The following is a 24,415-nucleotide window of genomic DNA, read 5'->3' on the forward strand; positions in this document are numbered from 1 at the left end:
CCAGAAAGGCATTGTGATAAGCGTATCCCCGGTATAGTCAGGGGTTAATGGGAGTCGTCCCCTTCCCCCCAGTATACGGCCAGAACCATGGACCCGGTACTTGTGGTTCGGACTGTCTCCAACCAGCCATAATGTTGTGAGAGTGAAATTATGTCTAAGTCCAGCATTGGTACATTAGAAGCAACTCTGAAACTTAACCTAAGCGTTTTTCGAAGCTACTTTTTGGCTAACTTCTTATAGGAAGGTCTAGGAGCTCTGAAAATGAACGTGCGCGTCTTTCACTCTTCCCGAGGGACTTAGAAGAATTTTGTGATATTTTTTATTAAAATGGTGTATAAGGGTATATATATAAATATATTTTATGCACTGTATATGAGCTGGCGATTTCTAAGTCTGTGGTTCCGAGAGGGGGTAACCAGGCTCACTAATAAAGGTCAAGAAACTTGGCTGCCAGAATGCCCTGCTTCAGCACAGACCAGAAAGGCATTGTGATAAGCGTATCCCCGGTATAGTCAGGGGTTAATGGGAGTCGTCCCCGTCCCCCCAGTATACGGCCAGAACCATGGACCCGGTACTTGTGGTTCGGACTGTCTCCAACCAGCCACAATGTTGTGAGAGTGAAATTATGTCTAAGTCCAGCTTTGGTACATTAGAAGCAACTCTGAAACTTAACCTAAGCGTTTTTCGAAGCTACTTTTTGGCTAACTTCTTATAGGAAGGTCTAGGAGCTCTGAAAATGAACGTGCGCGTCTTTCACTCTTCCCGAGGGACTTAGAAGAATTTTGTGATATTTTTTATTAAAATGGTGTATAAGGGTATATATATAAATATATTTTATGCACTGTATATGAGCTGGCGATTTCTAAGTCTGTGGTTCCGAGAGGGGGTAACCAGGCTCACTAATAAAGGTCAAGCCACTTGGCTGCCAGAATGGCCTGCTTCAGCACAGACCAGAAAGGCATTGTGATAAGCGTATCCCCGGTATAGTCAGGGGTTAATGGGAGTCGTCCCCGTCCCCCCAGTATACGGCCAGAACCATGGACCCGGTACTTGTGGTTCGGACTGTCTCCAACCAGCCATAATGTTGTGAGAGTGAAATTATGTCTAAGTCGAGCTTTGGTACATTAGAAGCAACTCTGAAACTTAACCTAAGCGTTTTTCGAAACTACTTTTTGGCTAACTTCTTATAAGAAGGTCTAGGAGCTCTGAAAATGAACGTGCGCGTCTTTCACTCTTCCCGAGGGACTTACTGTAGAAGAATTGTGTGATATTTTTTATTAAAATGGTGTATAAGGGTATATATATATATAAATATATTTTATGCACTGTATATGAGCTGGCGATTTCTAAGTCTGTGGTTCCGAGAGGGGGTAACCAGGCTCACTAATAAAGGTCAAGCCACTTGGCTGCCAGAATGCCCTGCTTCAGCACAGACCAGAAAGGCATTGTGATAAGCGTATCCCCGGTATAGTCAGGGGTTAATTGGAGTCGTCCCCGTCCCCCAAGTATACGGCCAGAACCATGGACCCGGTACTTGTGGTTCGGACTCTCTCCAACCAGCCATAATGTTGTGAGAGTGAAATTATGTCTAAGTCCAGCTTTGGTACATTAGAAGCAACTCTGAAACTTAACCTAAGCGTTTTTCGAAGCTACTTTTTGGCTAACTTCTTATAGGAAAGTCTAGGAGCTCTGAAAATGAACGTGCGCGTCTTTCACTCTTCCCAAGGGACTTAGAAGAATTTTGTGATATTTTTTATTAAAATGGTGTATAAGGGTATATATATAAATATATTTTATGCACTGTATATGAGCTGGCGATTTCTAAGTCTGTGGTTCCGAGAGGGGGTAACCAGGCTCACTAATAAAGGTCAAGCCACTTGGCTGCCAGAATGGCCTGCTTCAGCACAGACCAGAAAGGCATTGTGATAAGCGTATCCCCGGTATAGTCAGGGGTTAATGGGAGTCGTCCCCGTCCCCCCAGTATACGGCCAGAACCATGGACCCGGTACTTGTGGTTCGGACTCTCTCCAACCAGCCATAATGTTGTGAGAGTGAAATTATGTCTAAGTCCAGCTTTGGTACATTAGAAGCAACTCTGAAACTTAACCTAAGCGTTTTTCGAAGCTACTTTTTGGCTAACTTCTTATAGGAAGGTCTAGGAGCTCTGAAAATGAACGTGCGCGTCTTTCACTCTTCCCGAGGGACTTAGAAGAATTTTGTGATATTTTTTATTAAAATGGTGTATAAGGGTATATATATAAATATATTTTATGCACTGTATATGAGCTGGCGATTTCTAAGTCTGTGGTTCCGAGAGGGGGTAACCAGGCTCACTAATAAAGGTCAAGCCACTTGGCTGCCAGAATGCCCTCCTTCAGCACAGACCAGAAAGGCATTGTGATAAGCGTATCCCCGGTATAGTCAGGGGTTAATGGGAGTCGTCCCCGTCCCCCCAGTATACGGCCAGAACCATGGACCCGGTACTTGTGGTTCGGACTGTCTCCAACCAGCCATAATGTTGTGAGAGTGAAATTATGTCTCAGTCCAGCTTTGGTACATTAGAAGCAACTCTGAAACTTAACCTAAGCGTTTTTCGAAACTACTTTTTGGCTAACTTCTTATAAGAAGGTCTAGGAGCTCTGAAAATGAACGTGCGCGTCTTTCACTCTTCCCGAGGGACTTACTGTAGAAGAATTGTGTGATATTTTTTATTAAAATGGTGTATAAGGGTATATAAATAAATATATTTTATGCACTGTATATGAGCTGGCGATTTCTAAGTCTGTGGTTCCGAGAGGGGGTAACCAGGCTCACTAATAAAGGTCAAGCCACTTGGCTGCCAGAATGCCCTCCTTCAGCACAGACCAGAAAGGCATTGTGATAAGCGTATCCCCGGTATAGTCAGGGGTTAATGGGAGTCGCCCCCTTCCCCCCAGTATACGGCCAGAACCATGGACCCGGTACTTGTGGTTCGGACTGTCTCCAACCAGCCATAATGTTGTGAGAGTGAAATTATGTCTAAGTCCAGCTTTGGTACATTAGAAGCAACTCTGAAACTTAACCTAAGCGTTTTTCGAAGCTACTTTTTGGCTAACTTCTTATAGGAAGGTCTAGGAGCTCTGAAAATGAACGTGCGCGTCTTTCACTCTTCCCTAGGGACTTAGAAGAATTTTGTGATATTTTTTATTAAAATGGTGTATAAGGGTATATATATAAATATATTTTATGCACTGTATATGAGCTGGCGATTTCTAAGTCTGTGGTTCCGAGAGGGGGTAACCAGGCTCACTAATAAAGGTCAAGCCACTTGGCTGCCAGAATGCCCTCCTTCAGCACAGACCAGAAAGGCATTGTGATAAGCGTATCCCCGGTATAGTCAGGGGTTAATGGGAGTCGTCCCCGTCCCCCCAGTATACGGCCAGAACCATGGACCCGGTACTTGTGGTTCGGACTGTCTCCAACCAGCCATAATGTTGTGAGAGTGAAATTATGTCTAAGTCCAGCTTTGGTACATTAGAAGCAACTCTGAAACTTAACCTAAGCGTTTTTCGAAGCTACTTTTTGGCTAACTTCTTATAGGAAGGTCTAGGAGCTCTGAAAATGAACGTGCGCGTCTTTCACTCTTCCCGAGGGACTTAGAAGAATTTTGTGATATTTTTTATTAAAATGGTGTATAAGGGTATATATATAAATATATTTTATGCACTGTATATGAGCTGGCGATTTCTAAGTCTGTGGTTCCGAGAGGGGGTTACCAGGCTCACTAATAAAGGTCAAGCCACTTGGCTGCCAGAATGCCCTCCTTCAGCACAGACCAGAAAGGCATTGTGATAAGCGTATCCCCGGTATAGTCAGGGGTTAATGGGAGTCGTCCCCGTCCCCCCAGTATACGGCCAGAACCATGGACCCGGTACTTGTGGTTCGGACTGTCTCCAACCAGCCATAATGTTGTGAGAGTGAAATTATGTCTCAGTCCAGCTTTGGTACATTAGAAGCAACTCTGAAACTTAACCTAAGCGTTTTTCGAAACTACTTTTTGGCTAACTTCTTATAAGAAGGTCTAGGAGCTCTGAAAATGAACGTGCGCGTCTTTCACTCTTCCCGAGGGACTTACTGTAGAAGAATTGTGTGATATTTTTTATTAAAATGGTGTATAAGGGTATATATATAAATATATTTTATGCACTGTATATGAGCTGGCGATTTCTAAGTCTGTGGTTCCGAGAGGGGGTAACCAGGCTCACTAATAAAGGTCAAGCCACTTGGCTGCCAGAATGCCCTGCTTCAGCACAGACCAGAAAGGCATTGTGATAAGCGTATCCCCGGTATAGTCAGAGGTTAATGGGAGTCCCCCCTGTCCCCCCAGTATACGGCCAGAACCATGGACCCGGTACTTGTGGTTCGGACTGTCTCCAACCAGCCGTAATGTTGTGAGAGTGAAATTATGTCTAAGTCCAGCTTTGGTACATTAGAAGCAACTCTGAAACTTAACCTAAGCGTTTTTCGAAACTACTTTTTGGCTAACCTCTTATAGGAAGGTCTAGGAGCTCTGAAAATGAACGTGCGCGTCTTTCACTCTTCCCGAGGGACTTAGAAGAATTTTGTGATATTTTTTATTAAAATGGTGTATAAGGGTATATATATAAATATATTTTATGCACTGTATATGAGCTGGCGATTTCTAAGTCTGTGGTTCCGAGAGGGGGTAACCAGGCTCACTAATAAAGGTCAAGCCACTTGGCTGCCAGAATGCCCTCCTTCAGCACAGACCAGAAAGGCATTGTGATAAGCGTATCCCCGGTATAGTCAGGGGTTAATGGGAGTCGCCCCCTTCCCCCCAGTATACGGCCAGAACCATGGACCCGGTACTTGTGGTTCGGACTGTCTCCAACCAGCCATAATGTTGTGAGAGTGAAATTATGTCTAAGTCCAGCTTTGGTACATTAGAAGCAACTCTGAAACTTAACCTAAGCGTTTTTCGAAGCTACTTTTTGGCTAACTTCTTATAGGAAGGTCTAGGAGCTCTGAAAATGAACGTGCGCGTCTTTCACTCTTCCCGAGGGACTTAGAAGAATTTTGTGATATTTTTTATTAAAATGGTGTATAAGGGTATATATATAAATATATTTTATGCACTGTATATGAGCTGGCGATTTCTAAGTCTGTGGTTCCGAGAGGGGGTAACCAGGCTCACTAATAAAGGTCAAGCCACTTGGCTGCCAGAATGGCCTGCTTCAGCACAGACCAGAAAGGCATTGTGATAAGCGTATCCCCGGTATAGTCAGGGGTTAATGGGAGTCGTCCCCGTCCCCCCAGTATACGGCCAGAACCATGGACCCGGTACTTGTGGTTCGGACTGTCTCCAACCAGCCATAATGTTGTGAGAGTGAAATTATGTCTAAGTCGAGCTTTGGTACATTAGAAGCAACTCTGAAACTTAACCTAAGCGTTTTTCGAAACTACTTTTTGGCTAACTTCTTATAAGAAGGTCTAGGAGCTCTGAAAATGAACGTGCGCGTCTTTCACTCTTCCCGAGGGACTTACTGTAAAAGAATTGTGTGATATTTTTTATTAAAATGGTGTATAAGGGTATATATATAAATATATTTTATGCACTGTATATGAGCTGGCGATTTCTAAGTCTGTGGTTCCGAGAGGGGGTAACCAGGCTCACTAATAAAGGTCAAGCCACTTGGCTGCCAGAATGCCCTGCTTCAGCACAGACCAGAAAGGCATTGTGATAAGCGTATCCCCGGTATAGTCAGGGGTTAATTGGAGTCGTCCCCGTCCCCCAAGTATACGGCCAGAACCATGGACCCGGTACTTGTGGTTCGGACTCTCTCCAACCAGCCATAATGTTGTGAGAGTGAAATTATGTCTAAGTCCAGCTTTGGTACATTAGAAGCAACTCTGAAACTTAACCTAAGCGTTTTTCGAAGCTACTTTTTGGCTAACTTCTTATAGGAAAGTCTAGGAGCTCTGAAAATGAACGTGCGCGTCTTTCACTCTTCCCAAGGGACTTAGAAGAATTTTGTGATATTTTTTATTAAAATGGTGTATAAGGGTATATATATAAATATATTTTATGCACTGTATATGAGCTGGCGATTTCTAAGTCTGTGGTTCCGAGAGGGGGTAACCAGGCTCACTAATAAAGGTCAAGCCACTTGGCTGCCAGAATGCCCTCCTTCAGCACAGACCAGAAAGGCATTGTGATAAGCGTATCCCCGGTATAGTCAGGGGTTAATGGGAGTCGCCCCCTTCCCCCCAGTATACGGCCAGAACCATGGACCCGGTACTTGTGGTTCGGACTGTCTCCAACCAGCCATAATGTTGTGAGAGTGAAATTATGTCTAAGTCCAGCTTTGGTACATTAGAAGCAACTCTGAAACTTAACCTAAGCGTTTTTCGAAGCTACTTTTTGGCTAACTTCTTATAGGAAGGTCTAGGAGCTCTGAAAATGAACGTGCGCGTCTTTCACTCTTCCCGAGGGACTTAGAAGAATTTTGTGATATTTTTTATTAAAATGGTGTATAAGGGTATATATATAAATATATTTTATGCACTGTATATGAGCTGGCGATTTCTAAGTCTGTGGTTCCGAGAGGGGATAACCAGGCTCACTAATAAAGGTCAAGCCACTTGGCTGCCAGAATGGCCTGCTTCAGCACAGACCAGAAAGGCATTGTGATAAGCGTATCCCCGGTATAGTCAGGGGTTAATGGGAGTCGTCCCCGTCCCCCCAGTATACGGCCAGAACCATGGACCCTGTACTTGTGGGTCGGACTGTCTCCAACCAGCCATAATGTTGTGAGAGTGAAATTATGTCTAAGTCCAGCTTTGGTACATTAGAAGCAACTCTGAAACTTAACCTAAGCGTTTTTCGAAGCTACTTTTTGGCTAACTTCTTATAGGAAGGTCTAGGAGCTCTGAAAATGAACGTGCGCGTCTTTCACTCTTCCCGAGGGACTTAGAAGAATTTTGTGATATTTTTTATTAAAATGGTGTATAAGGGTATATATATAAATATATTTTATGCACTGTATATGAGCTGGCGATTTCTAAGTCTGTGGTTCCGAGAGGGGGTAACCAGGCTCACTAATAAAGGTCAAGCCACATGGCTGCCAGAATGCCCTCCTTCAGCACAGACCAGAAAGGCATTGTGATAAGCGTATCCCCGGTATAGTCAGGGGTTAATGGGAGTCGTCCCCGTCCCCCCAGTATACGGCCAGAACCATGGACCCGGTACTTGTGGTTCGGACTGTCTCCAACCAGCCATAATGTTGTGAGAGTGAAATTATGTCTAAGTCCAGCTTTGGTACATTAGAAGCAACTCTGAAACTTAACCTAAGCGTTTTTCGAAACTACTTTTTGGCTAACTTCTTATAAGAAGGTCTAGGAGCTCTGAAAATGAACGTGCGCGTCTTTCACTCTTCCCGAGGGACTTACTGTAGAAGAATTGTGTGATATTTTTTATTAAAATGGTGTATAAGGGTATATATATAAATATATTTTATGCACTGTATATGAGCTGGCGATTTCTAAGTCTGTGGTTCCGAGAGGGGGTAACCAGGCTCACTAATAAAGGTCAAGCCACTTGGCTGCCAGAATGCCCTGCTTCAGCACAGACCAGAAAGGCATTGTGATAAGCGTATCCCCGGTATAGTCAGAGGTTAATGGGAGTCCCCCCTGTCCCCCCAGTATACGGCCAGAACCATGGACCCGGTACTTGTGGTTCGGACTGTCTCCAACCAGCCATAATGTTGTGAGAGTGAAATTATGTCTAAGTCCAGCTTTGGTACATTAGAAGCAACTCTGAAACTTAACCTAAGCGTTTTTCGAAACTACTTTTTGGCTAACCTCTTATAGGAAGGTCTAGGAGCTCTGAAAATGAACGTGCGCGTCTTTCACTCTTCCCGAGGGACTTAGAAGAATTTTGTGATATTTTTTATTAAAATGGTGTATAAGGGTATATATATAAATATATTTTATGCACTGTATATGAGCTGGCGATTTCTAAGTCTGTGGTTCCGAGAGGGGGTAACCAGGCTCACTAATAAAGGTCAAGCCACTTGGCTGCCAGAATGCCCTCCTTCAGCACAGACCAGAAAGGCATTGTGATAAGCGTATCCCCGGTATAGTCAGGGGTTAATGGGAGTCGCCCCCTTCCCCCCAGTATACGGCCAGAACCATGGACCCGGTACTTGTGGTTCGGACTGTCTCCAACCAGCCATAATGTTGTGAGAGTGAAATTATGTCTAAGTCCAGCTTTGGTACATTAGAAGCAACTCTGAAACTTAACCTAAGCGTTTTTCGAAGCTACTTTTTGGCTAACTTCTTATAGGAAGGTCTAGGAGCTCTGAAAATGAACGTGCGCGTCTTTCACTCTTCCCGAGGGAATTAGAAGAATTTTGTGATATTTTTTATTAAAATGGTGTATAAGGGTATATATATAAATATATTTTATGCACTGTATATGAGCTGGCGATTTCTAAGTCTGTGGTTCCGAGAGGGGATAACCAGGCTCACTAATAAAGGTCAAGCCACTTGGCTGCCAGAATGGCCTGCTTCAGCACAGACCAGAAAGGCATTGTGATAAGCGTATCCCCGGTATAGTCAGGGGTTAATGGGAGTCGTCCCCGTCCCCCCAGTATACGGCCAGAACCATGGACCCTGTACTTGTGGGTCGGACTGTCTCCAACCAGCCATAATGTTGTGAGAGTGAAATTATGTCTAAGTCCAGCTTTGGTACATTAGAAGCAACTCTGAAACTTAACCTAAGCGTTTTTCGAAGCTACTTTTTGGCTAACTTCTTATAGGAAGGTCTAGGAGCTCTGAAAATGAACGTGCGCGTCTTTCACTCTTCCCGAGGGACTTAGAAGAATTTTGTGATATTTTTTATTAAAATGGTGTATAAGGGTATATATATAAATATATTTTATGCACTGTATATGAGCTGGCGATTTCTAAGTCTGTGGTTCCGAGAGGGGGTAACCAGGCTCACTAATAAAGGTCAAGACACTTGGCTGCCAGAATGCCCTCCTTCAGCACAGACCAGAAAGGCATTGTGATAAGCGTATCCCCGGTATAGTCAGGGGTTAATGGGAGTCGCCCCCTTCCCCCCAGTATACGGCCAGAACCATGGACCCGGTACTTGTGGTTCGGACTGTCTCCAACCAGCCATAATGTTGTGAGAGTGAAATTATGTCTAAGTCCAGCTTTGGTACATTAGAAGCAACTCTGAAACTTAACCTAAGCGTTTTTCGAAGCTACTTTTTGGCTAACTTCTTATAGGAAGGTCTAGGAGCTCTGAAAATGAACGTGCGCGTCTTTCACTCTTCCTGAGGGACTTAGAAGAATTTTGTGATATTTTTTATTAAAATGGTGTATAAGGGTATATATATAAATATATTTTATGCACTGTATATGAGCTGGCGATTTCTAAGTCTGTGGTTCCGAGAGGGGATAACCAGGCTCACTAATAAAGGTCAAGCCACTTGGCTGCCAGAATGGCCTGCTTCAGCACAGACCAGAAAGGCATTGTGATAAGCGTATCCCCGGTATAGTCAGGGGTTAATGGGAGTCGTCCCCGTCCCCCCAGTATACGGCCAGAACCATGGACCCTGTACTTGTGGGTCGGACTGTCTCCAACCAGCTGTAATGTTGTGAGAGTGAAATTATGTCTAAGTCCAGCTTTGGTACATTAGAAGCAACTCTGAAACTTAACCTAAGCGTTTTTCGAAGCTACTTTTTGGCTAACTTCTTATAGGAAGGTCTAGGAGCTCTGAAAATGAACGTGCGCGTCTTTCACTCTTCCCGAGGGACTTAGAAGAATTTTGTGATATTTTTTATTAAAATGGTGTATAAGGGTATACTGTATATATAAATATATTTTATGCACTGTATATGAGCTGGCGATTTCTAAGTCTGTGGTTCCGAGAGGGGGTAACCAGGCTCACTAATAAATGTCAAGCCACTTGGCTGCCAGAATGCCCTCCTTCAGCACAGACCAGAAAGGCATTGTGATAAGCGTATCCCCGGTATAGTCAGGGGTTAATGGGAGTCGTCCCCGTCCCCCCAGTATACGCCCAGAACCATGGACCCGGTACTTGTGGTTCGGACTGTCTCCAACCAGCCATAATGTTGTGAGAGTGAAATTATGTCTAAGTCCAGCTTTCGTACATTAGAAGCAACTCTGAAACTTAACCTAAGCGTTTTTCGAAACTACTTTTTGGCTAACCTCTTATAGGAAGGTCTAGGAGCTCTGAAAATGAACGTGCGCGTCTTTCACTCTTCCCGAGGGACTTAGAAGAATTTTGTGATATTTTTTATTAAAATGGTGTATAAGGGTATATATATAAATATATTTTATGCACTGTATATGAGCTGGCGATTTCTAAGTCTGTGGTTCCGAGAGGGGGTAACCAGGCTCACTAATAAAGGTCAAGCCACTTGGCTGCCAGAATGCCCTGCTTCAGCACAGACCAGAAAGGCATTGTGATAAGCGTATACCCGGTATAGTCAGGGGTTAATGGGAGTCGTCCCCGTCCCCCCAGTATACGGCCAGAACCATGGACCCGGTACTTGTGGTTCGGACTGTCTCCAACCAGCCATAATGTTGTGAGAGTGAAATTATGTCTAAGTCCAGCTTTGGTACATTAGAAGCAACTCTGAAACTTAACCTAAGCGTTTTTCGAAACTACTTTTTGGCTAACCTCTTATAGGAAGGTCTAGGAGGTCTGAAAATGAACGTGCGCGTCTTTCACTCTTCCCGAGGGACTTAGAAGAATTTTGTGATATTTTTTATTAAAATGGTGTATAAGGGTATATATATAAATATATTTTATGCACTGTATATGAGCTGGCGATTTCTAAGTCTGTGGTTCCGAGAGGGGATAACCAGGCTCACTAATAAAGGTCAAGCAACTTGGCTGCCAGAATGGCCTGCTTCAGCACAGACCAGAAAGGCATTGTGATAAGCGTATCCCCGGTATAGTCAGGGGTTAATGGGAGTCGTCCCCGTCCCCCCAGTATACGGCCAGAACCATGGACCCTGTACTTGTGGGTCGGACTGTCTCCAACCAGCCATAATGTTGTGAGAGTGAAATTATGTCTAAGTCCAGCTTTGGTACATTAGAAGCAACTCTGAAACTTAACCTAAGCGTTTTTCGAAGCTACTTTTTGGCTAACTTCTTATAGGAAGGTCTAGGAGCTCTGAAAATGAACGTGCGCGTCTTTCACTCTTCCCGAGGGACTTAGAAGAATTTTGTGATATTTTTTATTAAAATGGTGTATAAGGGTATATATATATAAATATATTTTATGCACTGTATATGAGCTGGCGATTTCTAAGTCTGTGGTTCCGAGAGGGGATAACCAGGCTCACTAATAAAGGTCAAGCCACTTGGCTGCCAGAATGGCCTGCTTCAGCACAGACCAGAAAGGCATTGTGATAAGCGTATCCCCGGTATAGTCAGGGGTTAATGGGAGTCGTCCCCGTCCCCCCAGTATACGGTCAGAACCATGGACCCTGTACTTGTGGTTCGGACTGTCTCCAACCAGCCATAATGTTGTGAGAGTGAAATTATGTCTAAGTCCAGCTTTGGTACATTAGAAGCAACTCTGAAACTTAACCTAAGCGTTTTTCGAAGCTACTTTTTGGCTAACTTCTTATAGGAAGGTCTAGGAGCTCTGAAAATGAACGTGCGCGTCTTTCACTCTTCCCGAGGGACTTAGAAGAATTTTGTGATAATTTTTATTAAAATGGTGTATAAGGGTATATATATAAATATATTTTATGCACTGTATATGAGCTGGCGATTTCTAAGTCTGTGGTTCCGAGAGGGGGTAACCAGGCTCACTAATAAAGGTCAAGCCACTTGGCTGCCAGAATGCCCTGCTTCAGCACAGACCAGAAAGGCATTGTGATAAGCGTATCCCTGGTATAGTCAGGGGTTAATGGGAGTCGTCCCCGTCCCCCCAGTATACGGCCAGAACCATGGACCCGGTACTTGTGGTTCGGACTGTCTCCAACCAGCCATAATGTTGTGAGAGTGAAATTATGTCTAAGTCCAGCTTTGGTACATTAGAAGCAACTTTGAAACTTAACCTAAGCGTTTTTCGAAGCTACTTTTTGGCTAACTTCTTATAGGAAGGTCTAGGAGCTCTGAAAATGAACGTGCGCGTCTTTCACTCTTCCCGAGGGACTTAGAAGAATTTTGTGATATTTTTTATTAAAATGGTGTATAAGGGTATATATATAAATATATTTTATGCACTGTATATGAGCTGGCGATTTCTAAGTCTGTGGTTCCGAGAGGGGGTAACCAGGCTCACTAATAAAGGTCAAGCCACTTGGCTGCCAGAATGGCCTGCTTCAGCACAGACCAGAAAGGCATTGTGATAAGCGTATCCCCGGTATAGTCAGGGGTTAATGGGAGTCGTCCCCGTCCCCCCAGTATACGGCCAGAACCATGGACCCGGTACTTGTGGTTCGGACTGTCTCCAACCAGCCATAATGTTGTGAGAGTGAAATTATGTCTAAGTCCAGCTTTGGTACATTAGAAGCAACTCTGAAACTTAACCTAAGCGTTTTTCGAAGCTACTTTTTGGCTAACTTCTTATAGGAAGGTCTAGGAGCTCTGAAAATGAACGTGCGCGTCTTTCACTCTTCCCGAGGGACTTAGAAGAATTTTGTGATATTTTTTATTAAAATGGTGTATAAGGGTATATATATATAAATATATTTTATGCACTGTATATGAGCTGGCGATTTCTAAGTCTGTGGTTCCGAGAGGGGGTAACCAGGCTCACTAATAAAGGTCAAGCCACTTGGCTGCCAGAATGCCCTCCTTCAGCACAGACCAGAAAGGCATTGTGATAAGCGTATCCCCGGTATAGTCAGGGGTTAATGGGAGTCGTCCCCTTCCCCCCAGTACACGGCCAGAACCATGGACCCGGTACTTGTGGTTCGGACTGTCTCCAACCAGCCATAATGTTGTGAGAGTGAAATTATGTCTAAGTCCAGCTTTGGTACATTAGAAGCAACTCTGAAACTTAACCTAAGCGTTTTTCGAAGCTACTTTTTGGCTAACTTCTTATAGGAAGGTCTAGGAGCTCTGAAAATGAACGTGCGCGTCTTTCACTCTTCCCGAGGGACTTAGAAGAATTTTGTGATAATTTTTTATTAAAATGGTGTATAAGGGTATATATATAAATATATTTTATGCACTGTATATGAGCTGGCGATTTCTAAGTCTGTGGTTCCGAGAGGGGGTAACCAGGCTCACTAATAAAGGTCAAGCCACTTGGCTGCCAGAATGCCCTGCTTCAGCACAGACCAGAAAGGCATTGTGATAAGCGTATACCCGGTATAGTCAGGGGTTAATGGGAGTCGTCCCCGTCCCCCCAGTATACGGCCAGAACCATGGACCCGGTACTTGTGGTTCGGACTGTCTCCAACCAGCCATAATGTTGTGAGAGTAAAATTATGTCTAAGTCCAGCTTTGGTACATTAGAAGCAACTCTGAAACTTAACCTAAGCGTTTTTCGAAGCTACTTTTTGGCTAACTTCTTATGGGAAGGTCTAGGAGCTCTGAAAATGAACGTGCGCGTCTTTCACTCTTCCCGAGGGACTTAGAAGAATTTTGTGATATTTTTTATTAAAATGGTGTATAAGGGTATATATATATAAATATATTTTATGCACTGTATATGAGCTGGCGATTTCTAAGTCTGTGGTTCCGAGAGGGGGTAACCAGGCTCACTAATAAAGGTCAAGCCACTTGGCTGCCAGAATGCCCTGCTTCAGCACAGACCAGAAAGGCATTGTGATACGCGTATCCCCGGTATAGTCAGGGGTTAATGGGAGTCGTCCCCGTCCCCCCAGTATACGGCCAGAACCATGGACCCTGTACTTGTGGGTCGGACTGTCTCCAACCAGCTATAATGTTGTGAGAGTGAAATTATGTCTAAGTCCAGCTTTGGTACATTAGAAGCAACTCTGAAACTTAACCTAAGCGTTTTTCGAAGCTACTTTTTGGCTAACTTCTTATAGGAAGGTCTAGGAGCTCTGAAAATGAACGTGCGCGTCTTTCACTCTTCCCGAGGGACTTAGAAGAATTTTGTGATATTTTTTATTAAAATGGTGTATAAGGGTATATATATAAATATATTTTATGCACTGTATATGAGCTGGCGATTTCTAAGTCTGTGGTTTCGAGAGGGGGTAACCAGGCTCACTAATAAAGGTCAAGCCACTTGGCTGCCAGAATGCCCTCCTTCAGCACAGACCAGAAAGGCATTGTGATAAGCGTATCCCCGGTATAGTCAGGGGTTAATGGGAGTCGTCCCCGTCCCCCCAGTATACGCCCAGAACCATGGACCCGGTACTTGTGGTTCGGACTGTCTCCAACCAGCCATAATGTTGTGAGAGTGAAATTATGTCTCAGTCCAGCTTTCGTACATTAGAAGCAACTCTGAAACTTAACCTAAGCGTTTTTCGAAACTACTTTTTGGCTAACCTCTTATAGGAAGGTCTAGGAGCTCTGAAAATGAACGTGCGCGTCTTTCACTCTTCCCGAGGGACTTCGAAGAATTTTGTGATATTTTTTATTAAAATGGTGTATAAGGGTATATATATAAATATATTTTATGCACTGTATATGAGCTGGCGATTTCTAAGTCTGTGGTTCCGAGAGGGGGTAACCAGGATCACTAATAAAGGTCAAGCCACTTGGCTGCCAGAATGCCCTGCTTCAGCACAGACCAGAAAGGCATTGTGATAAGCGTATACCCGGTATAGTCAGGGGTTAATGGGAGTCGTCCCCGTCCCCCCAGTATACGGCCAGAACCATGGACCCGGTACTTGTGTTTCGGACTGTCTCCAACCAGCCATAATGTTGTGAGAGTGAAATTATGTCTAAGTCCAGCTTTGGTACATTAGAAGCAACTTTGAAACTTAACCTAAGCGTTTTTCGAAACTACTTTTTGGCTAACTTCTTATAGGAAGGTCTAGGAGCTCTGAAAATGAACGTGCGCGTCTTTCACTCTTCCCGAGGGACTTCGAAGAATTTTGTGATATTTTTTATTAAAATGGTGTATAAGGGTATATATATAAATATATTTTATGCACTGTATATGAGCTGGCGATTTCTAAGTCTGTGGTTCCGAGAGGGGGTAACCAGGATCACTAATAAAGGTCAAGCCACTTGGCTGCCAGAATGCCCTGCTTCAGCACAGACCAGAAAGGCATTGTGATAAGCGTATACCCGGTATAGTCAGGGGTTAATGGGAGTCGTCCCCGTCCCCCCAGTATACGGCCAGAACCATGGACCCGGTACTTGTGGTTCGGACTGTCTCCAACCAGCCATAATGTTGTGAGAGTGAAATTATGTCTAAGTCCAGCTTTGGTACATTAGAAGCAACTTTGAAACTTAACCTAAGCGTTTTTCGAAACTACTTTTTGGCTAACTTCTTATAGGAAGGTCTAGGAGCTCTGAAAATGAACGTGCGCGTCTTTCACTCTTCCCGAGGGACTTAGAAGAATTTTGTGATATTTTTTATTAAAATGGTGTATAAGGGTATATATATAAATATATTTTATGCACTGTATATGAGCTGGCGATTTCTAAGTCTGTGGTTCCGAGAGGGGGTAACCAGGATCACTAATAAAGGTCAAGCCACTTGGCTGCCAGAATGCCCTGCTTCAGCACAGACCAGAAAGGCATTGTGATAAGCGTATACCCGGTATAGTCAGGGGTTAATGGGAGTCGTCCCCGTCCCCCCAGTATACGGCCAGAACCATGGACCCGGTACTTGTGGTTCGGACTGTCTCCAACCAGCCATAATGTTGTGAGAGTGAAATTATGTCTAAGTCCAGCTTTGGTACATTAGAAGCAACTTTGAAACTTAACCTAAGCGTTTTTCGAAACTACTTTTTGGCTAACTTCTTATAGGAAGGTCTAGGAGCTCTGAAAATGAACGTGCGCGTCTTTCACTCTTCCCGAGGGACTTAGAAGAATTTTGTGATATTTTTTATTAAAATGGTGTATAAGGGTATATATATAAATATATTTTATGCACTGTATATGAGCTGGCGATTTCTAAGTCTGTGGTTCCGAGAGGGGGTAACCAGGCTCACTAATAAAGGTCAAGCCACTTGGCTGCCAGAATGGCCTGCTTCAGCACAGACCAGAAAGGCATTGTGATAAGCGTATCCCCGGTATAGTCAGGGGTTAATGGGAGTCGTCCCCGTCCCCCCAGTATACGGCCAGAACCATGGACCCGGTACTTGTGGTTCGGACTGTCTCCAACCAGCCATAATGTTGTGAGAGTGAAATTATGTCTAAGTCCAGCTTTGGTACATTAGAAGCAACTCTGAAACTTAACCTAAGCGTTTTTCGAAGCTACTTTTTGGCTAACTTCTTATGGGAAGGTCTAGGAGCTCTGAAAATGAACGTGCGCGTCTTTCACTCTTCCCGAGGGACTTAGAAGAATTTTGTGATATTTTTTATTAAAATGGTGTATAAGGGTATATATATATAAATATATTTTATGCACTGTATATGAGCTGGCGATTTCTAAGTCTGTGGTTCCGAGAGGGGGTAACCAGGCTCACTAATAAAGGTCAAGCCACTTGGCTGCCAGAATGCCCTCCTTCAGCACAGACCAGAAAGGCATTGTGATAAGCGTATCCCCGGTATAGTCAGGGGTTAATGGGAGTCGTCCCCTTCCCCCCAGTATACGGCCAGAACCATGGACCCGGTACTTGTGGTTCGGACTGTCTCCAACCAGCCATAATGTTGTGAGAGTGAAATTATGTCTAAGTCCAGCTTTGGTACATTAGAAGCAACTCTGAAACTTAACCTAAGCGTTTTTCGAAGCTACTTTTTGGCTAACTTCTTATAGGAAGGTCTAGGAGCACTGAAAATGAACGTGCGCGTCTTTCACTCTTCCCGAGGGACTTAGAAGAATTTTGTGATAATTTTTATTAAAATGGTGTATAAGGGTATATATATAAATATATTTTATGCACTGTATATGAGCTGGCGATTTCTAAGTCTGTGGTTCCGAGAGGGGGTAACCAGGCTCACTAATAAAGGTCAAGCCACTTGGCTGCCAGAATGCCCTGCTTCAGCACAGACCAGAAAGGCATTGTGATAAGCGTATCCCCGGTATAGTCAGGGGTTAATGGGAGTCGTCCCCGTCCCCCCAGTATACGCCCAGAACCATGGACCCGGTACTTGTGGTTCGGACTGTCTCCAACCAGCCATAATGTTGTGAGAGTGAAATTATGTCTAAGTCCAGCTTTCGTACATTAGAAGCAACTCTGAAACTTAACCTAAGCGTTTTTCGAAACTACTTTTTGGCTAACCTCTTATAGGAAGGTCTAGGAGCTCTGAAAATGAACGTGCGCGTCTTTCACTCTTCCCGAGGGACTTAGAAGAATTTTGTGATATTTTTTATTAAAATGGTGTATAAGGGTATATATATAAATATATTTTATGCACTGTATATGAGCTGGCGATTTCTAAGTCTGTGGTTCCGAGAGGGGGTAACCAGGCTCACTAATAAAGGTCAAGCCACTTGGCTGCCAGAATGCCCTGCTTCAGCACAGACCAGAAAGGCATTGTGATAAGCGTATACCCGGTATAGTCAGGGGTTAATGGGAGTCCCCCCCGTCCCCCCAGTATACGGCCAGAACCATGGACCCGGTACTTGTGGTTCGGACTGTCTCCAACCAGCCATAATGTTGTGAGAGTGAAATTATGTCTAAGTCCAGCTTTGGTACATTAGAAGCAACTCTGAAACTTAACCTAAGCGTTTTTCGAAACTACTTTTTGGCTAACCTCTTATAGGAAGGTCTAGGAGCTCTGAAAATGAACGTGCGCGTCTTTCACTCTTCCCGAGGGACTTAGAAGAATTTTGTGATATTTTTTATTAAAATGGTGTATAAGGGTATATATATAAATATATTTTATGCACTGTATATGAGCTGGCGATTTCTAAGTCTGTGGTTCCGAGAGGGGGTAACCAGGCTCACTAATAAAGGTCAAGCCACTTGGCTGCCAGAATGCCCTGCTTCAGCACAGACCAGAAAGGCATTGTGATAAGCGTATCCCCGGTATAGTCAGGGGTTACTGGGAGTCCCCCCTGTCCCCCCAGTATACGGCCAGAACCATGGACCCGGTACTTGTGGTTCGGACTGTCTCCAACCAGCCATAATGTTGTGAGAGTGAAATTATGTCTAAGTCCAGCTTTGGTACATTAGAAGCAACTTTGAAACTTAACCTAAGCGTTTTTCGAAACTACTTTTTGGCTAACTTCTTATAGGAAGGTCTAGGAGCTCTGAAAATGAACGTGCGCGTCTTTCACTCTTCCCGAGGGACTTAGAAGAATTTTGTGATATTTTTTATTAAAATGGTGTATAAGGGTATATATATAAATATATTTTATGCACTGTATATGAGCTGGCGATTTCTAAGTCTGTGGTTCCGAGAGGGGGTAACCAGGATCACTAATAAAGGTCAAGCCACTTGGCTGCCAGAATGCCCTGCTTCAGCACAGACCAGAAAGGCATTGTGATAAGCGTATCCCCGGTATAGTCAGGGGTTAATGGGAGTCGTCCCCGTCCCCCCAGTATACGGCCAGAACCATGGACCCGGTACTTGTGGTTCGGACTGTCTCCAACCAGCCATAATGTTGTGAGAGTGAAATTATGTCTAAGTCCAGCTTTGGTACATTAGAAGCAACTCTGAAACTTAACCTAAGCGTTTTTCGAAGCTACTTTTTGGCTAACTTCTTATGGGAAGGTCTAGGAGCTCTGAAAATGAACGTGCGCGTCTTTCACTCTTCCCGAGGGACTTAGAAGAATTTTGTGATATTTTTTATTAAAATGGTGTATAAGGGTATATATATATAAATATATTTTATGCACTGTATATGAGCTGGCGATTTCTAAGTCTGTGGTTCCGAGAGGGGGTAACCAGGCTCACTAATAAAGGTCAAGCCACTTGGCTGCCAGAATGCCCTCCTTCAGCACAGACCAGAAAGGCATTGTGATAAGCGTATCCCCGGTATAGTCAGGGGTTAATGGGAGTCGTCCCCTTCCCCCCAGTATACGGCCAGAACCATGGACCCGGTACTTGTGGTTCGGACTGTCTCCAACCAGCCATAATGTTGTGAGAGTGAAATTATGTCTAAGTCCAGCTTTGGTACATTAGAAGCAACTCTGAAACTTAACCTAAGCGTTTTTCGAAGCTACTTTTTGGCTAACTTCTTATAGGAAGGTCTAGGAGCACTGAAAATGAACGTGCGCGTCTTTCACTCTTCCCGAGGGACTTAGAAGAATTTTGTGATAATTTTTATTAAAATGGTGTATAAGGGTATATATATAAATATATTTTATGCACTGTATATGAGCTGGCGATTTCTAAGTCTGTGGTTCCGAGAGGGGGTAACCAGGCTCACTAATAAAGGTCAAGCCACTTGGCTGCCAGAATGCCCTGCTTCAGCACAGACCAGAAAGGCATTGTGATAAGCGTATCCCCGGTATAGTCAGGGGTTAATGGGAGTCGTCCCCGTCCCCCCAGTATACGCCCAGAACCATGGACCCGGTACTTGTGGTTCGGACTGTCTCCAACCAGCCATAATGTTGTGAGAGTGAAATTATGTCTAAGTCCAGCTTTCGTACATTAGAAGCAACTCTGAAACTTAACCTAAGCGTTTTTCGAAACTACTTTTTGGCTAACCTCTTATAGGAAGGTCTAGGAGCTCTGAAAATGAACGTGCGCGTCTTTCACTCTTCCCGAGGGACTTAGAAGAATTTTGTGATATTTTTTATTAAAATGGTGTATAAGGGTATATATATAAATATATTTTATGCACTGTATATGAGCTGGCGATTTCTAAGTCTGTGGTTCCGAGAGGGGGTAACCAGGCTCACTAATAAAGGTCAAGCCACTTGGCTGCCAGAATGCCCTGCTTCAGCACAGACCAGAAAGGCATTGTGATAAGCGTATACCCGGTATAGTCAGGGGTTAATGGGAGTCCCCCCCGTCCCCCCAGTATACGGCCAGAACCATGGACCCGGTACTTGTGGTTCGGACTGTCTCCAACCAGCCATAATGTTGTGAGAGTGAAATTATGTCTAAGTCCAGCTTTGGTACATTAGAAGCAACTCTGAAACTTAACCTAAGCGTTTTTCGAAACTACTTTTTGGCTAACCTCTTATAGGAAGGTCTAGGAGCTCTGAAAATGAACGTGCGCGTCTTTCACTCTTCCCGAGGGACTTAGAAGAATTTTGTGATATTTTTTATTAAAATGGTGTATAAGGGTATATATATAAATATATTTTATGCACTGTATATGAGCTGGCGATTTCTAAGTCTGTGGTTCCGAGAGGGGGTAACCAGGCTCACTAATAAAGGTCAAGCCACTTGGCTGCCAGAATGCCCTGCTTCAGCACAGACCAGAAAGGCATTGTGATAAGCGTATCCCCGGTATAGTCAGGGGTTACTGGGAGTCCCCCCTGTCCCCCCAGTATACGGCCAGAACCATGGACCCGGTACTTGTGGTTCGGACTGTCTCCAACCAGCCATAATGTTGTGAGAGTGAAATTATGTCTAAGTCCAGCTTTGGTACATTAGAAGCAACTCTGAAACTTAACCTAAGCGTTTTTCGAAACTACTTTTTGGCTAACCTCTTATACTGTAGGAAGTTCTAGGAGCTCTGAAAATGAACGTGCGCGTCTTTCACTCTTCCCGAGGGACTTAGAAGAATTTTGTGATATTTTTTATTAAAATGGTGTATAAGGGTATATATATAAATATATTTTATGCACTGTATATGAGCTGGCGATTTCTAAGTCTGTGGTTCCGAGAGGGGATAACCAGGCTCACTAATAAAGGTCAAGCCACTTGGCTGCCAGAATGGCCTGCTTCAGCACAGACCAGAAAGGCATTGTGATAAGCGTATCCCCGGTATAGTCAGGGGTTAATGGGAGTCGTCCCCGTCCCCCCAGTATACGGCCAGAACCATGGACCCTGTACTTGTGGGTCGGACTGTCTCCAACCAGCTATAATGTTGTGAGAGTGAAATTATGTCTAAGTCCAGCTTTGGTACATTAGAAGCAACTCTGAAACTTAACCTAAGCGTTTTTCGAAGCTACTTTTTGGCTAACTTCTTATAGGAAGGTCTAGGAGCTCTGAAAATGAACGTGCGCGTCTTTCACTCTTCCCGAGGGACTTAGAAGAATTTTGTGATAATTTTTTATTAAAATGGTGTATAAGGGTATATATATAAATATATTTTATGCACTGTATATGAGCTGGCGATTTCTAAGTCTGTGGTTCCGAGAGGGGGTAACCAGGCTCACTAATAAAGGTCAAGCCACTTGGCTGCCAGAATGCCCTCCTTCAGCACAGACCAGAAAGGCATTGTGATAAGCGTATCCCCGGTATAGTCAGGGGTTAATGGGAGTCGTCCCCGTCCCCCCAGTATACGCCCAGAACCATGGACCCGGTACTTGTGGTTCGGACTGTCTCCAACCAGCCATAATGTTGTGAGAGTGAAATTATGTCTAAGTCCAGCTTTCGTACATTAGAAGCAACTCTGAAACGTAACCTAAGCGTTTTTCGAAACTACTTTTTGGCTAACCTCTTATAGGAAGGTCTAGGAGCTCTGAAAATGAACGTGCGCGTCTTTCACTCTTCCCGAGGGACTTAGAAGAATTTTGTGATATTTTTTATTAAAATGGTGTATAAGGGTATATATATAAATATATTTTATGCACTGTATATGAGCTGGCGATTTCTAAGTCTGTGGTTCCGAGAGGGGGTAACCAGGCTCACTAATAAAGGTCAAGCCACTTGGCTGCCAGAATGCCCTGCTTCAGCACAGACCAGAAAGGCATTGTGATAAGCGTCTCCCCGGTATAGTCAGGGGTTACTGGGAGTCCCCCCTGTCCCCCCAGTATACGGCCAGAACCATGGACCCGGTACTTGTGGTTCGGACTGTCTCCAACCAGCCATAATGTTGTGAGAGTGAAATTATGTCTAAGTCCAGCTTTGGTACATTAGAAGCAACTCTGAAACTTAACCTAAACGTTTTTCGAAACTACTTTTTGGCTAACCTCTTATACTGTAGGAAGGTCTAGGAGCTCTGAAAATGAACGTGCGCGTCTTTCACTCTTCCCGAGGGACTTAGAAGAATTTTGTGATATTTTTTATTAAAATGGTGTATAAGGGTATATATATAAATATATTTTATGCACTGTATATGAGCTGGCGATTTCTAAGTCTGTGGTTCCGAGAGGGGGTAACCAGGCTCACTAATAAAGGTCAAGCCACTTGGCTGCCAGAATGCCCTCCTTCAGCACAGACCAGAAAGGCATTGTGATAAGCGTATCCCCGGTATAGTCAGGGGTTAATGGGAGTCGTCCCCGTCCCCCCAGTATACGGCCAGAACCATGGACCCTGTACTTGTGGGTCGGACTGTCTCCAACCAGCTATAATGTTGTGAGAGTGAAATTATGTCTAAGTCCAGCTTTGGTACATTAGAAGCAACTCTGAAACTTAACCTAAGCGTTTTTCGAAGCTACTTTTTGGCTAACTTCTTATAGGAAGGTCTAGGAGCTCTGAAAATGAACGTGCGCGTCTTTCACTCTTCCCGAGGGACTTAGAAGAATTTTGTGATATTTTTTATTAAAATGGTGTATAAGGGTATATATATAAATATATTTTATGCACTGTATATGAGCTGGCGATTTCTAAGTCTGTGGTTCCGAGAGGGGGTAACCAGGCTCACTAATAAAGGTCAAGCCACTTGGCTGCCAGAATGCCCTCCTTCAGCACAGACCAGAAAGGCATTGTGATAAGCGTATCCCCGGTATAGTCAGGGGTTAATGGGAGTCGTCCCCGTCCCCCCAGTATACGCCCAGAACCATGGACCCGGTACTTGTGGTTCGGACTGTCTCCAACCAGCCATAATGTTGTGAGAGTGAAATTATGTCTAAGTCCAGCTTTCGTACATTAGAAGCAACTCTGAAACGTAACCTAAGCGTTTTTCGAAACTACTTTTTGGCTAACCTCTTATAGGAAGGTCTAGGAGCTCTGAAAATGAACGTGCGCGTCTTTCACTCTTCCCGAGGGACTTAGAAGAATTTTGTGATATTTTTTATTAAAATGGTGTATAAGGGTATATATATAAATATATTTTATGCACTGTATATGAGCTGGCGATTTCTAAGTCTGTGGTTCCGAGAGGGGGTAACCAGGCTCACTAATAAAGGTCAAGCCACTTGGCTGCCAGAATGCCCTGCTTCAGCACAGACCAGAAAGGCATTGTGATAAGCGTATCCCCGGTATAGTCAGGGGTTAATGGGAGTCCCCCCCGTCCCCCCAGTATACGGCCAGAACCATGGATCCGGTACTTGTGGTTCGGACTGTCTCCAACCAGCCATAATGTTGTGAGAGTGAAATTATGTCTAAGTCCAGCTTTGGTACATTAGAAGCAACTCTGAAACTTAACCTAAGCGTTTTTCGAAACTACTTTTTGGCTAACCTCTTATAGGAAGGTCTAGGAGCTCTGAAAATGAACGTGCGCGTCTTTCACTCTTCCCGAGGGACTTAGAAGAATTTTGTGATATTTTTTATTAAAATGGTGTATAAGGGCATGCGCGACAACGGACTGAATGGCTGCTTGATCATTCAGCTCCGTTTCTAGCCGACACAATTTAATTAATAAATACATCCAAACCTGACGGATTTCGCCGAAATTTGACCACAACTTACCCGGACACCTCCAGGATGTCTAAAGGGACAAGATCGAAGCGCCCCTCTACAGTAATGACTGATTATTACAGCAAAGGAGATCAGCCACGCGCCCGCAGCCATGAGGGCCCCCCGCCAAGCGGGTCCGACTCAGAGGCAGAGGGAGATGAGGATAGCGGGAATAGAATCATGCGGAGGCGTGATATGCAGGAGTTCTGCACAGACATCAAAAGATGCCTGCAGGCTGAAGTGGCGTCCCTGAGAGCGGACATAAACAACATTGGCGCCAGAACGGACTCCCTAGAGAGGAAGCTGGACACCACGGTAAAGTCCCTCCACAGAACTGATAAACAGCTAGCCCAAGTGAAGGACACTATCCAAGACCTCTTAGATAAGCAGGAAGATGCGGAAAACCGAGAGCGTCGTAATAATGTGAGGATCAGGGGGGTCTCAGAAGAGGAACTTGACCCGGAGGACTTTGTGGTTGGTGGCTAACTCAATTGATGCCGGATAAGACGGCCCAGGACCTGCATCTGGACCGGTGTCACAGAGCCCTGAGATCCAGGCCGCAGCAGGGAGACCCCCGCGAGATATCATCGCCCGCTTCCATTATTTTAAAATAAAAGAACTGTTTACCCAGCTGA

The sequence above is a fragment of the Ascaphus truei genome, chromosome 5 (assembly GCF_040206685.1).
Source record: "Ascaphus truei isolate aAscTru1 chromosome 5, aAscTru1.hap1, whole genome shotgun sequence".
NCBI lineage: Eukaryota > Metazoa > Chordata > Amphibia > Anura > Ascaphidae > Ascaphus > Ascaphus truei.